The sequence below is a fragment of the Schistocerca gregaria genome, chromosome 2, assembly GCF_023897955.1.
Source record: "Schistocerca gregaria isolate iqSchGreg1 chromosome 2, iqSchGreg1.2, whole genome shotgun sequence".
Lineage (NCBI taxonomy): Eukaryota > Metazoa > Arthropoda > Insecta > Orthoptera > Acrididae > Schistocerca > Schistocerca gregaria.
This window is the reverse complement of record NC_064921.1, coordinates 1,020,636,192-1,020,653,179: the sequence shown is the minus strand read 5'-3', so window position 1 is coordinate 1,020,653,179 and position 16,988 is coordinate 1,020,636,192.

Here is a 16,988-nt window from a genome sequence, read left to right as displayed (position 1 = left end):
AGGCCTAACTTCCTACTGAAACAGCCTTATAAATCTCCTATTTCTTTCTTCTTCTGTTTATCTAAATTAAAAATTAACTGCTTTTGGGCCATACATAGCTCTTACTTGTGTATAGTTCAGTGTTTTGCTTTTGGATATGAGTGCTGCCTTCTGCATGTTACTTAAGGTATACTTTTTCCCTTTCTCCATTTAATTGCTGGAGCCCATAAGACATGGGAGAGTGTCATCAAATTGGTCTACTGTTTGTTTATCATTTATGTCTATTCTGTTGTACTCTCTTCTATATTAAATAATTTGCTTTCAGCCTTACTTAAGTATCTCATTCTACATCCTCTCCGCAAGTTTCTTTTTCTCTCCTCTCATCCATTTCTTTCTTATTGTACCCTTCATGAACTCTTTATTTCCCACATTTCACTGTTAATTTTACATGATATGTGTCATTGTTGGGCCCAAGCCTTTCCGTCCTCAACTACCCTTTTCTTCCTCTGCATCTGGCGTACTACCATCCTCATATTACTATTCAAAATTTCTTAGACATTCTTGTGCTCCTGAATACATTTATCTCTTACTGGCTACCTACATCAGTTTATTCATGAATTCTTGAAGCTTATCCTGACGCTGTTTTAGCGACACAATAGTTTTGGGTGACGACTGTCTTTATTCAAAGGGTGATACTCCACTCTCCACCAATACAAGCCACTCTGTGGCTGGATGATTTCTCCCACTTCCCATACAATTAACTCTGGAGGGCCCTGGCATGCTCCTCCAGTTCTTCTATTGTAGATTACCATTGGACATCAATGACTGTCATTACAGTTTTTTATTATGATTATAAAGTATATGTCTTTGGATATGGGAAAAAAGTGGCCCACAGGAAAGGGAAAGTTACCAGAAAATAGTCATATTTCATTGCATGGTTCATATCCTTGGGTGACCACTGCTTCTCTATAAGGAAGCAAGATAGCAAGAAGGCCAGACACTATACTGGTTCAATAAGGTTTTTGCAAGAACAACCCATACCTCTGTAAAAGAAACCTCTACCTCAAGGCATGCTGTGTGCTTCTTTGAAACAGTCATTAACAGGGAACCTGCTGCACCCCTGTCATGTAAGGCACGTCCACACCAAGTTGCGACAAAGCAAGATGGCATCTGTGTCTATTATGTTTTTGTACCTTTTAAATTACTAATTTTTATCTAATTGTTGTTGTTGTTGTTGTTGTTGTTGTTGTTGTTGTGGTCTTCAGTCCTGAGACTGGTTTGATGCAGCTCTCCATGCTACTCTATCCTGTGCAAGCTTCTTCATCTCCCAGTACCTACTGCAACCTACATCCTTCTGAATCTGCTTAGTGTATTCATCTCTTGGTCTCTCTCTACGATTTTTATCCTCCACGCTCCCCTCCAATACTAAATTGGTGATCCCTTGATGCCTCAGAACATGTCCTACCAACCGATCCCTTCTTCTGGTCAAGTTGTGCCACAAACTTCTCTTCTCCCCAATCCTATTCAATACTTCCTCATTAGTTATGTGGTCTACCCATCTAATCTTCAGCATTCTTCTGTAGCACCACATTTCGAAAGCTTCTATTCTCTTCTTGTCCAAACTATGTATCGTCCATGTTTCACTTCCATACATGGCTACACTCCATACAAATACTTTTAGAAATGACTTCCTGACACTTAAATCTATACTCGATGTTAACAAATTTCTCTTCTTCAGCAACTCTTTCCTTGCCTTTGCCAGTCTACATTTTATATCTTCTCTACTTCGACCATCATCAGTTATTTTGCTCCCCAAATAGCAAAACTCCTTTACTACTTTAACTACTTTAAATGTCTCATTTCCTAATCTAATTCCCTCAGCATCACCCGACTTAATTCGACTACATTCCATTATCCGCGTTTTGCTTTTGTTGATGTTCATCTTATATCCTCCTTTCAAGACACTATCCATTCCGTTCAACTGCTCTTCCAAGTCCTTTGCTGTCTCTGACAGAATTTCGATGTCATTGGTGAACCTCAAAGTTTTTATTTCTTCTCCATGGATTTTAATACCTACTCCGAATTTTTCTTTTGTTTCCTTCACTGCTTGCTGAATATACAGATTGAATAACATCGGGGAGAGACTACAACCCTGTCCCACTCCCTTCCCAACTGCTGCTTCCCTTTCATGTCCCTCGATACTTATTACTGCCATCTGGTTTCTGTACAAATTGTAAATAGCCTTTCGCTCCCTGTATTTTACCTCTGCCTCCTTCAGAATTTGAAAGAGAGTATTCCAGTCACCATTGTCAAAAGCTTTCTCTAAGTCTACAAATGTTAGAAATGTAGGTTTGCCTTTCCTTAATCTAGCTTCTAAGATGCGTCATAGGGTCAGTATTGCCTCACGTGTTCCAATATTTCTGCGGAATCCAAACTGATCTGTGCCGAGGTCGGCTTCCACAAGTTTTTCCATTCTTCTGTAAAAAATGCGTGTTAGTATTTTGCAGCTGTGACTTATTAAACTGATAGTTCAATAATTTTCACATCTGTCAATCCCTGCTTCCTTTGGGATTGGAATTATTATATTCTTCTTGAAGTCTGAGGGTGTTTCATCTGTCTCGTACACCTTGCTCACCAGATGGAAGAGTTTTGTCAGGACTGTCTATCCCAAGGCCGTCAGTGGTTCTAATGGAATGTTGTCTGCTCCCGGGGCCTTGTTACGACCCAGGTCTAATTATCATCAAAAATTAATTACAATGAAACCTCTTTATAATGTTGCTCCATATAATGTTTTTCTCTGTATTACGTCCGTTTTTTTTCCCCCCGTCTCGACTAAAAGCGCATATAAACAATGTTAAATTTTCATCTTTACTGAGTTTCCTCTATATTACAATTTCCTCCATGTAACACTCATATTTTTGGAACCCTGGTCAATTATTTACCTCTTTAAAACGTTTAAGTGACTGGATGTAAACACACAGTTTTCTGTTCTGTGGATTCACAATTTGCACCCGCTCAGAAAGCCTGCGCTCAGCATGTTTCATATGTCAGTGGCAGAACAGTGTCACATGACATGTGACACACATTCTGCTTGTGATCTTTTTGCTGCCATTTCAGTCGATGCTTTGTATTCATAGCGTGTTGTGTGAGCTGAGCAGCAAACAGTTTGTGTGTCTAGTGAGAGTGTGTCTTGGATATAACTTTTTTTTTAAGCTTTCATCAGTGGACATGAGTGAAAAGTGGAAGAACCTTTCTCTGGAAGAGAAGTTTTCTGTTATTAAAAAAGTGGGGGCATCTCCTGGTGTGACTCGTGTGGAGGTAGCGAAGCAATTTGAACTGGCCCCCTCAACACTCAACAAAGCGGAATGAGGAGAAAGTAAAAGTGTGGACGAACTAACTATAACTCAGTGGATGCAGACTTTCCCTAATTTGATACATGGCTACAAACTGTATGACATTTATAACATTGATGAAACTGCCATGTTTTTCAACTTAAAGCTGGATAGGACATTTACTTTTTGTGGGGAAAATTGCCATGGCAGTAAGAAGAGCAAGAAACATCTTACTATTTTGTTGCGTACAAACGCCGATGACAGTGGAAAACTGAAACCTTTGGTTACCGGGAATCCAAAAAATCCAAGGTGCTTCAAAAACATTTCCACGTTTCCGTGCAAATATACAAATAATGCCAAGGCATGGATTACGAGTGATATATTTTTACGTTTTCTCAGAGAATTTGATGCCAAAATTGGGAGTGCTGCAAGAAAAGTGTTGCTGTTTTATAGATGTGCGGCACATCCACCAGACGTATCCTTTCTGAGAAATGTGAAAGTAATTTTCCTATCACCCAACCGCACCAGCCACCTGCAGCTTTTGGACTTGGGAATAATACACCCCTTAAGGTTAAATATAGCCCTTGTATAAAAGGCTTTGAACTTGATGGACCAAAGTAGTCAGCAGAGCTCACTACTGAAGCTGAATATTTTACAGGCAATGAATTTAATTATGTACTCGTGGAGGGAAGTCAGTGCTGAAACTATTAAAAACTCTTTCACAAAAGCGGATTTGAGAGAATGGGATGGCAGCTCCTGTGGAAGATGTTGCAAGTGATGTGCAAGAGTTTCAGGAATTAATATGCAGTGTTTCTGTCACTTTTGAGGACTTTGTGGCTGTGGATGAGAACGTGGCAACCACAAGAGTACAAAGTATTGAGGAACTGATTGCAGAGAGAAGCTTGGAGAATAATAGTGGTAGTGAAAGCGACAGTGACAAGGAAGATGACCCTGTGCCCTCATATACTAAGGCAGCTGAAGCCTTTGAAACATTCAGGAGATACATGATGGCCCCTAGACTTGAGGACAGAACGAGCAATAATTGATTGCCATACAGTCAAGGATAAATAGAAAACAAACATGCTTGCTTGAATATTTTTAAAAAATCAAAGTTATGTGATTTTCAGATTGCATAGGTTCCTAGAGTTTTGTGCAAATTTAAGTTCCAATTCACAATTTAATTATTAAAGTAATTTTTTGTAACTAATTCTTTTTTAATCTGTACCACTTACTGTGTTTTTGTGTAATATGTGCAGTATATCATAAACAACATTTGGCTCATATTCTATAATTGGGTCAACTGAAGAACGGGATACCACCTGTCAGTTTTGGACAATGATGTCATATCTTAAGAATCTGTTGTAACTTTATACAGCACAAACTGATCCATTTACTTTCATCCATCCACCTACCGGTTCCCATGTTTTAATTACAAAAAACTAATCATTTGATGCATTGATCATTTGCAATGGGATACATTGATCATTTGCAATGAATATCATATTACGGTATTCTGAAAATTTAAAATGTCACCCATGGCACTATTTGCCAAAGCTGATTAGTGGTATCCCTATCTTCAGTAATGCCCTATAATTATTATTTGGAAGCCTTCCTCTTTATAGTGTTTTCCTCTATACAGTGTTCAGAATTCGTGGTCCCTTTGAAAACGTTATATAGAGGTATCACTGTATACACATAGTGTATAAGCAGTAGGTACATAGGTTTATCAAAATATTATTCACACCATAATTCATGTAAATTTATTGTTTTTCTGATAATTGATGATCCACTGATTGTAAAAGCATATTCAGTTAGACTGATAATGTAGTCTAAAGACAGATTTTTGGCAATTGGTACAGTCTAAAACGTTGGCTCCATTCGTTCAAAACCACAGATTTCACTCTCTAAGAGGACATGAATTGATTTACAGGAAACTATCTTGAAAGATATTCGTAATTAATGTTTGGGACAAGCCACACTTAGCTGTTGTTATCTGTGTCATACTACTCTTACATTCCCAAGACAACCTTTACACTGTTGTAGACATTATTTTTCTAAGCAGTTAAGCCACTGACTAACAACTTTATAAAATTAATATAAAGCATAACAAATTTATGGCTACCATTATACTTTAGTTAAGAGTGTTCCCACTGTGGATGATCAAATGGTTTTAAGAACTTTTCTTATTCATTAACCCGTAACATGTTTCATAAATCTGATTGCCTCAGGAGAGCTAGCCAGCCCATGCAGATGTGTTTCTAATGCTCTGACCTTTCACATTGTTTTTGTGAGATATACGGAAGCTGTGGTGATCATAATGGGCACGCTAGTGTAAAAGGAGACACAAAATCAACTAGTGGCAAAACCCATACAGTTTGCACATTTACTTTCTTATACTTATGTATATAAGTGTCACCCGGCATTCCCTTTGTCTTGGAGAAAAATCAAGTGCATCACATAAATTCATTTCAAAAACATAGATACAAAAGCTTAATGTAAAGTTGAAATGTTTTTTTTGTGCTGATCTTATCAAAACTTGTGTGGTTGTCGTGATATATAGTGTAGTATTAAATCGTCAGTTGTAAACATAACTGTGCTTTTTAGGAACACGATACTGTCACATGGAAGAAGGTGTAATTAGATGAATGATGAACACTAACTTCACTCAACGAAGGTTTATTCAGCACTTGCACATACAAGAGCACGGAGCGAACTGCCTCCGGCCAGAACACATACAGTATATTTACAGTTACAGAATATTTCAGTACATTGATTCTTGACATTTGTAGATACTTCTAAAATGTACTCGAACCGAATATAGAAATTAAAATTTTACATTTCAAGTGAGTTTTGAACCCACAACCCTCCAAGCAACAATGTAGTATCATAACCACTACACAACGGTGACTGTGCTACTCAGCTTCTTCTGCAACATTGCTCCCTCCTTAAGAGAACAGCGTCTCGGTGTTACGTCCTCCTAGTCCAGGAACGAGTCATCGGTCCTGCATACTCCGACACCCGATGTCTGATGTTCACCCTGGCGGTGATCTTCTTGGAACTTCTTTTGCCGCTATGCTCTTAGTCACCTTTCCGCTTGTTGCCTGTTGCTGGAGCTTTGGATTTACCCTGGGTTGCAGGATCCTTATAGGGCTTCATTTGAAAGATGTGGACTGTATCTCTGATTTTTCAATCATATTGTGTTGGGGTAAAACTCTTCAGCTTTAGAAGTAACTTCAGACAACTGTTTTACAACCTTATAAGGTCCAAAGTAGTGCCTGAGGAGCTTTACAGAGAGACCAACCTTCCAAACAGGACTGAAGATCTAGACGAGGTCACCAGGCTGGTAGACAACAGGGTGGTGGCTGCGTCATACCTTCGGCGATCGTTTTCTTGAGCCTACAGCGTGCGGAATCGAGCTAACTGCCGAGCTTCCTCAGCTCTGGTTAACGCCTGGCTGATGTAATCGTCGTCCACATCATCAGGATGTAATGGAAACATAGTGTCCATTGTCGTAGTCACTTCACACCCTTGCACCAGGAAAAATGGCATAAATCCTGTGGTGTCTTGTTTGACGATGTTGTAGGCAAATGTACGAAAGGTAGCACCTCATCCCAGTTGCTCTGCTCAACACTGACAAACATTGATAGCATGTCGACCAAGGTCTTATTAAGACGTTCAGTAAGCCTGTTGGTTTGTGGATGGTGGGCAGTCGTCATGTGATGAGTAATGTTGCACAGACAGTTTATCTCTGTCATAAGATTTGATTGAAAAACTTTCTCTCAAATCATAATTAATGACCTTGTGGCACCGTGTTTTAATACAATGCCTTCCACGATGAATATGGCTATATTGAATTCTTCGGCTGTTTTCACAGCTTTTGTAATGGCATAGTGTGTCAGATAATCAGTGCAAACAATAATCCATCTATTGCCACTAGCAGACGTTGGAAATCGTTCGAGGAGGTCAATCTCAACACGCTGGAAAGGTGTTTCGGCTGGTGGAATTGTTATGAGTCGGCCAGGTGGTTTCTGAGGAACGTACTTTCTCCTCTGGTACTCTCGACACTGCGACACGTAGTGACAGACACTCCTAAATAAACCTGGCCAGAAAAATCTCTTGCAGATCCTATCATATCTCTTAATAAATCCTAAATGTCCGACGTCAGGTGTGTCATGGAATTTCTGTAGAACATCTAAGCGCATGTGTTTAGGAATCACTGGTAGCCACCCCTTTCCAAATGGAGCAAAGTTTTTCTTGCAAAGTAGTCTATTAACTATCTTAAATTGTCCTTTCACATCATCTGACTGATTTAAGGCAAGCATAATTTGAGATGTCTTGGTGTCCTCCTCCTGCTCAGCAGAGAGATCCTGGTGTGCAGCAAGACAGTCACTGTCTTCTTCAAAGTCTTGATGGTCTTGCACAGGGTTTCTTGAGAGACAGTTGTCATCTTGGTGTTTTCTTCCACTTTTGTATACTATGGTAATGTCATACTCTTGAAGACATAGTGCCCACCTGGCGAGTCGTCCTGTTGGATCCTTAAGACCTGTCAACCAACGAAGTCAATGACGGTCTGTAACAACTGTGAATGCCCCTCCATAGAGGTACTGCCGAAATTTGCTCATGGCCTAGATCACAGCAAGACATTCTCTTTCTGTAGTTAAGTAGTTTCTCTTGGCTTTTGTAAGTGTCCTAGAAACATAGGCTATAACCTTCTCTTTCCCATCCGAAATTTGCACCAGAACAGCACCGATCCCAAACCCACTGGCTTGTGTGTGTAGTTCTGTAGGTGCTCTCTCATCATAAAGACCAAGTACGAGGTCAGTCGTCAGAGCTTTTCACAGCAAATCAAAAGAATCTTGTTGATCACCACCCCAGATAGATTTAGCATTGGCTTTTAACAACTCTTGAAAGTGGCCTGGCTTTGATACAAAAGTCTTTGATAAAACAATGGTAATAAGAACATAATCCGAGGAAGCTTCTCACATCTTCTGGTGGTTTCCGGCGACTAGAGGGAGCAGTGTGATGCTGGTGTGCCAGACTCCCACTCCCACTTTATTATTGAGCTTACGTGGAGTTGTTTCGCTGATCTACTTTTCAGGAGAGCCGGCTGTGATTGTCTGCCTGACTTTTTCTCCGAAGATAAGATGCTATTTTGGAGGAATATTTTATACTCTTAAAATAACTCTGTACACTCACAACCCTCCAAGCAACAATGTAGTATCATAACCACTACACCATGGTGACTGTGCTACTCAGCTTCTTCTGCAACTTTGCTCCCTCCTTAAGAGAACAGCGTCTCGGTGTTACGTCCTCAGGATACTGTTAAACCAATCTCACTATATTTTCACTTCCACAAACAAGACACCATGTAAGTGATTCATTTTTTTGTAAGCCCAACAATTACTGGTCCTACAGATACTCTTACACACTTCGTAACAAATCCAATCTAGAAAGCTCTAGTAATTCCACCATCCGGACCTCAAGAAAGTAAGTGAATAAGTAAGTGTCTTTTCTTTTCTTTAACAACATTCAACTGTTCTTAATAATGACTGACGTAGCACCGTCATGGAGTATGGTGCGTTTGCTCCTTGTGCTGGATGTGTCACTTCTGAGGCATGCGCTGCGACTACCTCAGTGCGCCGATCAACTGTCCGATACATGCCAAACCTGCACACACATATTCGTGGTGCAGTAAACACAATTCCACTTTCACACACTCATCTTTAAAATAATGTGTGTTCGAGACAGGGGAAATACGAATGTTTCTAGAATTTACTCCAAAATTCTTGAGGCACTACATGTCACTCCCCCTAGCTCGAACACACAATATTTTATACATGTTTATTATGTACGTCAGTATCTTATTCATATAACATTAATTTTTAGTTCGATCAGTTTGCATGACATTCCTTTAAACAAGCATGTACCTAATCTATAGCTCACCTTTTTTCCATTTTACTACCGTTATAAAACTTGAGCCTTTGGATCAATGTTAAAATTCGTGAGGACAAGAATTTTTATGTTTTCTGTTCCCTTTTCCAATGGTAAATTCCAAGAGTGCATCACCCATGCTTATTCTGTTGTTTGCTATTACTTTGCTTACTACTTTTTCTAAGTATGTATTTATTCCTTACTTATTACAATCTGGAGGAAGTCTGGGTGCTCTTTTCGACCTTTGTAACTTCACACAACACACAACAATGCAAGTGGAAAAGAAAATTCAAGCTTACCAGAATAATCTCTACCAAAATGTGTGACTTTTGTGACAATACTGCCCTTTTCCTTTTAGGCAAAGTATCTATACCATACATACGGGGTGATAATATGAATGCCCTCACTCCTTCCGTTTTGGTAGGTATGCCCCTTTAAGCAAATTCCTAATATACTGTGGTACAGGTCAATCCCCTTCTTGGTGCCCCTGCCCGCACAGTATAGGTCAGCACTTCTTGAGTCTGCCTACCTGCCCTTTTCCATCCAGTCAATGCTGGGTGTGCCCTCCTCCTCCTTCCTGAGTAGGCTTCATAGTCCATTGCCGTAATATACATTTTTATGTACACTATAATTCAAAACTATTTCCTAGAAAAACTAAATCTCTACTTTATCCCTCCCATTCACTTCTCAATACTTCCTTTAACCCCTTAGAGTCCTCCCTTACTCTTCCAGTTCTAAGTTTCCAATAGACACCACACTTGGAAGTATTATTTAATATATAGATGGTGTGACTTACCAAACGAGAAAGCGCTGGTCGATAGACACAATAAAAAACACACACACACAAATTTCAAGCTTTTGCAACCCACGGTTCCTTCATCAGGAAAGAGGGAAGGAGAGGGAAAGACGAAATGATGTGGGTTTTAAGGGAGAGGATAAGGAGTCATTTCAATCCCGGGAGCGGAAAGACTTACCTTAGGGGGAAAATAGAACTCAAGTGCGCACCCCCCCCCCCCCCCCCCTCCCACACACACACATAACCATCCGCACATATACAGACACAGGCAGACATATGTAAATGCAAAGAGGTTGGGCAGAGATGTCAGTCGAGGTGGAAGTACAGAGGCAAAGATGTTGTTGAATGACAGGTGAGGTACGAGGGGTGCCAACTTGAAATTAGCGGAGGTTGAGGCCTGGTGGGTAACGGGAAGAGAGAATATATTGAAGGGCAAGTTCTCATCTCTGCACCCCTACCTTCTACCTCCTTCCTAAAATTCACAAATCCAAACATCCCGCCGCCCCATTGTAGCTGGTTACCAAGCCCCCACAGAACGTATCTCCGCCTACGTAGATCTGCACCTTCAACCCATTACATGCAGTCTCCCGTCCTTCATCAAAGACACCAACCAGTTTCTTGAACGCCTGGAATCCTTACCCAATCTGTTACCCCCGGAAACAATCCTTGTAACCACTGATGCCACTTCCTTATACACAAATATCCTGCACGTCCAGGGCCTCGCTGCGATGGAGCACTTCCTTTCTCACCAATGAGCTGCTACTCTACGTAAAATCTCTTTCCTCATTACCGTAGCCAACTTCATCCTGACCCACAACTTCTTCACTTTTGAAGGCCAGACATACCAATAATTAAAGGGAAGTGCCATGGGTACCAGGATGGCCCTCTCCTACGCCAACCTATTCATGGGTCGCTTAGAGGAAGACTTTTTGGTTACCCAAGCCTGCCAATCCAAAGTTTTGTACATATTTATTGATGACATCTTCATGATCTGGACTCACAGTGAAGAACAGCTCCAGAATTTCCTGTCTAACCTCAACTCCTTTGTTTCCATCAGATTCACCTTGTCCTTCTCCAAATCCCATGCCACTTTCCTCGACGTTGATTTCCATCTGTCCAATGGCCAGCTTCACACAGCCGTCCACATCAAACCCACTAACAAACAACAGGACCTCCATTATGACAGCTGCCCCCATTTCATATCAAACGGTCCCTTCCCTACAACTTAGGTTTTCGTGGTGAACGAATCTGCTCCAGTCCTGAATCCCTGAACCATTACACCAATAACCTGAAAACAGTTTTTCCGTCCCGCAACTATCCTCCCGACCTGATACAGAAGCAAATAGCTAGAGCCACTTCCTCATCCCCTCAAACCCAGAACCTCTCACAGAAGAACCCCACAAGTGCCCCACTTGTGACAGGATACTTTCCGGGACTGGATCAGACTCTGAATGTGGCTCTCCAGCAGGGATACGACTACCTCAAATCCTGCCCTGAAATGAGATCCATCCTTCATGAAATCATCCCCACTCCACCAAGAGTGACTTTCCGCCGTCCACCTAACCCTCGTAACCTCTTGGTTCATCCCTATGAAATCCCCAAACCACTTTCTCTACCCACTGGCTCCTACCCTTGTAACCGCCGCCCAGTGTAAAACCTGTCCCATGCACCCTCCCACCACCATCTACTCCAGTCCTGTAACTGGAAGGTGTACACTATCAAAGGCAAAGCCAAAGCACCCACGTGATTCCCAAACTGACATGCTTACACTGTGAAGCGTTCTATGTGTGAGTGACCAGCAACAAACTGTCCATTCGCATGAATGGACACAGGCAGACAGTGTTTGTTGTTAATGAGGGTCACCCTGTGGCTAAACATGCCTTGGTGCACGGCCAGCACATCTTGGCATAGTGTTACACCGTCGAGGTTATCTGGATACTTCCCACTGACGCCAACCTATCAGAACTCCGGAGATGGGAACTTGCCCTTCAATATATTCTTTCTTCCAGTTACCCACCAGGCCTCAACCTGTGCTAATTTCAAGTTGCCGCCCCTCATACCTCACTTGTCATTCAACAACATCTTTGTCCCTGTACTTCCACCTTGACTGACATCTCTGCCCAACCTCTTTGCATTTACATATGTCTGCCTGTGTCTGTATATGTGCGGAGAATGTGTGTGTGTGTGTGTGTGTGTGTGTGTGTGTGTGTGTGTGTGTGTGTGTGTGTGTGTGCGAGTGTATACCTGTCCTTTTTTCCCCCTGAGGTAAGTCTTTTCGTTCCTGGGATTGGAATGACTCCTTACCCTCTCCCTGAAAACCCACATCATTTCGTCTTTCCCTCTCCTTCCCTCTTTCCTGATGAAGCAACCTTGGGTTGCGAAAGCTTGAAATTTGTGTGTGTGTTTTTATTGTGTCTATCAACATACCAACGCTTTCTCGTTCGGTAACTTACAGCATCTTTGTTTTTTATATATGATTTACATATCCATCCGCACATATACAGACACAGCAACTTCCAGGCCTCAACCTCTGCTAATTTCAAGTTGCCTTCCCTCGTTCATCATTTGTCATTCAACAACATATTTGCCTCTGTACTTCCACCCCGACTGACATCTCTGCCCAACCTCTTTGTCTTGACATATGTCTGCCTGTGTCTGTCTACGTGTGGATGGATGTGTGTGTGTGCGTGTGTGTGTGCGCGTGTGTGTGTGCGAGAGTATATACGTGTCCTTTTTTTCCCCCTAAGGGAAGTCTTTCTGCTCCTGGGATTGGAAGGGCTCCTTACCCTCTTCCTTAAAACCCACATCCTTTTGTCTTTCCCTCTCCTTCCCTCTTTCCTGATGAAACAACTGTGGGTTGCTAAAGCTTGAGTTTTGTGTGTGTGTTTGCGTTTGTTATTGTCTCTATCAACGTACAAACGTTTTCGTTTGGTAAGTTACATCATCTTTGTTTTTAGATATATTTGTCCCATGTGGAATGTGTCCTGTCATAACAACCATGAATACTCTTAGTTCTTACATATATAAATATATCTCTGTACACACCTGTATGTGATGTGGAACCGTCACCTCACATAACTAGGTGTGCATACCAATCATTATGTGCACAATTTTCCCGCTCCAACACACGACGGTTCTCACACTGTCTTTTCTGTTTGTGTCTTTGTGTTTCATTGTGTGTGTGCATATGGGTAGTCGTGTAGCCTGATTCTTCAGCCTGCTTATGTAAAATAAGTTGAAAGCTATAGAAAACCACAGAAATTGAGGAGGATTTAAGTGATAGAAGTGTATGCATATGGAAAGAGGGAAAGATAGACCGGTACTCAGATGAGAAGTAAAAAAGGAAAACCCCCCTGCGGGTTCGGGGGTAAGAGCAGGTCTGCAGTATTCCTGCCTGTTGTAAGAGGTGACTAAAACAAGTCTCAAACTTTTCGGCCTTATGTGATGGTCACCTGTTAGGTTTGACCTTCATCTCTCAAAATTTTCCGAAGAGCGAGCCGATTGGGGAAGGGCACCTTACTTGGTGCATTGTGTCCATCTTGCGATCAGACCTTCCGCCAGCTTATTCGCTGTTGAATTGCAGTGCTGCCCGCTCTCCATCTCTTGGGCATTACTACGTTTCTGCATGCAGATTACATCTTGCACTGTGTGGTGCCTCTTTCTGCACTGACAGCGACTATAGACCACATGTTACCTAGCATCCAGCACGGTAGCCAGTACGTTATGGTGGGGCCGCCAGGTACCCTGTTGGTTGTAGCCCCCTGACAACACAGGGATCGCTCTACTGATGTCTGTGCTGTAAATTCCCCACATATGCCAAGGAGTAGATGCCTATCCTCCTGGGATATCAGGACTCCGGCAACGGCCATCCTGCCAGGTGGCTCTTGCTGCGGCTGGGTGGCGCCCGTGGGGAGGGCCCTTGGTCGGAGTAGGTGGCAACAGGGCGGATGACGCGCAATGAAGCGTGGTACATCGTCTCTCGCTGGTGGCCAGCCACCAGCAGTCTCTAAGTGTTCTCGGGCTCAATTTAATGCTCAGAAGTACGATCCGAAAATGTTCCCCTCCCTGGCCACACCGTGGGAGGAACGAAAGTCTCAGGATGGCATTAATAGTTATTCGCCCCGATTCTTAGTTTGTACGAGAGGTGATGGGAAGTCTTTTCTCTCCACAAAGCCTCAGTTCTTCATCAAGCATTTAGAGGACAAGTCTGGGGAGGTGGAGGACTTGTCCACAATGCGCTCTGGGTCAGTCCTGATACAAACGGCATCCTCTGCCCAGTCACGACGGTTTCTTGCGTGTGACAAGTTGGGGGATGTTGCCGTTATGATCACACCCTATAAGAGTTTAAATATGGTCCAGGGAGTTATTTACCATAGGGATCTTCTTTTGCAGTCTGATGATGAGCTGCGTGCCAATTTATAGAAGTGTACATTTCGTCCAGCGCGTTCGTCGGGGTCCGAAGGAAGATCAGATTGCTACTGGTGCCTTCATCTTGGTCTTCGAGGGGGATACATTACCGGAAAAGGTCAAGGTGATGGTCTACCAGTGTGACGTCAAGCCCTATATCCCTCCCCTGATGTAGTGCTTTAAGTGCTGGAAGTTCGGCCATACGTCTTCCCGCTGCACTTCCAGCCTCACATGTCGAGATTGCGGACGCCCCTCACATCCCAATAATCCCATGTGCCCCGCCTCCCATCTGTGTCAACTGCGGGGAGCACCATTCACCTTGCTCGCCAGACTGCCGAATCTTCCAGAGAGAGCGTAAAATCATGGAATACAAGACCCTGGACCGACTGACCTATACTGAGGCAAAAAGGAAATACGACCAACTCCATCCTGTGAGAATGACATATTCCTATGCTGCTGCTACAACACCTGTGCTAGCCCCGTCCTTTTCTCGAATTGCGGCCGGATCGACGAGTAGTACAACTCCTGCCCCCTCGCCAGTGGGGGTCTCTACCCACCGGGTTGCTCCTGCGCCTCCTACCTCAGGAGCAACACCATCCCACCCATCGGGGACGTCCATCCCTGCTTCTAAGCCAGAGAAGTGTCCAACTTCTTCGGCTTCTCACGCTTGCAAGGGGTCCCTTAGGTCCCTCCCTTCCCATGTTTCCACCAGCGGGAAGGCTGACGACCGGCAGTGGCATAAGTACCCACAATCAGCTGGTCGTAGGGCTTCACGATCCTCCTCTGTCCCAGAGACTGAATCGGTGAAGCCCTCCCAGCCAGTGAAACCCAAGGAGCAGTGTGGGAAACCCAAGAAGAAGAGCTCTAAGCCCAAGGAACTCGCGATGGCAGCCACCTCACCGCAACCTTCCAGCTCTGTGTCTGAGGACGAGTTGGAGATTCTGGCGTCCGCTGAGGACCTCGATCTCGCCGGTCCCTCGGACACCATGGATAGCACTAGCACAGGTGCTCAATCAGAGGCAGCAGGTGAACCAATGGCGTAACCTGCGTTCCAAGTCCCGTCACGCCTTTCTCAGACATGGACAATAACATCCTCCAGTGGAACTGCAGCATTTTCTTCCACCATCTAGCTGAGCTCCGACAACTTATCAGCCTTCACCCTTTCTTCTGCATTGCTCTTCAGGAAACTTGGTTTCCAGCAATGCGAACACCTGCCCTCCATCGCTATTGGGGTTATTATAAGAACCGGGCAGCTTATGAAAGGGTGTCTGGTGGCGTCTGCATACACTCCTGGAAATGGAAAAAAGAACACATTGACACCGGTGTGTCAGACCCACCATACTTGCTCCGGACACTGCGAGAGGGCTGTACAAGCAATGATCACACGCACGACACAGCGGACACACCAGGAACCGCGGTGTTGGCCGTCGAATGGCGCTAGCTGCGCAGCATTTGTGCACTGCCGCCGTCAGTGTCAGCCAGTTTGCCGTGGCATACGGAGCTCCATCGCAGTCTTTAACACTGGTAGCATGCCGCGACAGGGTGGACGTGAACCGTATGTGCAGTTGACGGACTTTGAGCGAGGGCGTATAGTGGGCATGCGGGAGGCCGGGTGGACGTACCGCCGAATTGCTCAACACGTGGGGCGTGAGGTCTCCACAGTACATCGATGTTGTCGCCAGTGGTCGGCGGAAGGTGCACGTGCCCTTCGACCTGGGACCGGACCGCAGCGACGCACGGATGCACGCCAAGACCGTAGGATCCTACGCAGTGCCGTAGGGGACCGCACCGCCACTTCCCAGCAAATTAGGGACACTGTTGCTCCTGGGGTATCGGCGAGGACCATTCGCAATCGTCTCCATGAAGCTGGGCTACGGTCCCGCACACCGTTAGGCCGTCTTCCGCTCACGCCCCAACATCGTGCAGCCCGCCTCCAGTGGCGTCGCGACAGGCGTGAATGGAGGGACGAATGGAGACGTGTCGTCTTCAGCGATGAGAGTCGCTTCTGCCTTGGTGCCAATGATGGTCGTATGCGTGTTTGGCGCCGTGCAGGTGAGCGCCACAATCAGGACTGCATACGACCGAGGCACACAGGGCCAACACCCGGCATCATGGTGTGGGGAGCGATCTCCTACACTGGCCGTACACCCCTGGTGATCGTCGAGGGGACACTGAATAGTGCACGGTACATTCAAACCGTCATCGAACCCATCGTTCTACCATTCCTAGACCGGCAAGGGAACTCTCTGTTCCAACAGGATAATGCACGTCCGCATGTATTCCGTGCCACCCAACGTGGTCTAGAAGGTGTAAGTCAACTACCCTGGCCAGCAAGATCTCCGCATCTGTCCCCCATTGAACATGTTTGGGACTGGATGAAGCGTCGTCTCACGCGGTCTGCACGTCCAGCACGAACGCTGGTCCAACTGAGGCGCCAGGTGGAAATGGCATGGCAAGCCGTTCCACAGGACTACATCCAGCATCTTTACGATCGTCTCCATGGGAGAATAGCAGCCTGCATTGCTGCGAAAGGTGGATATACA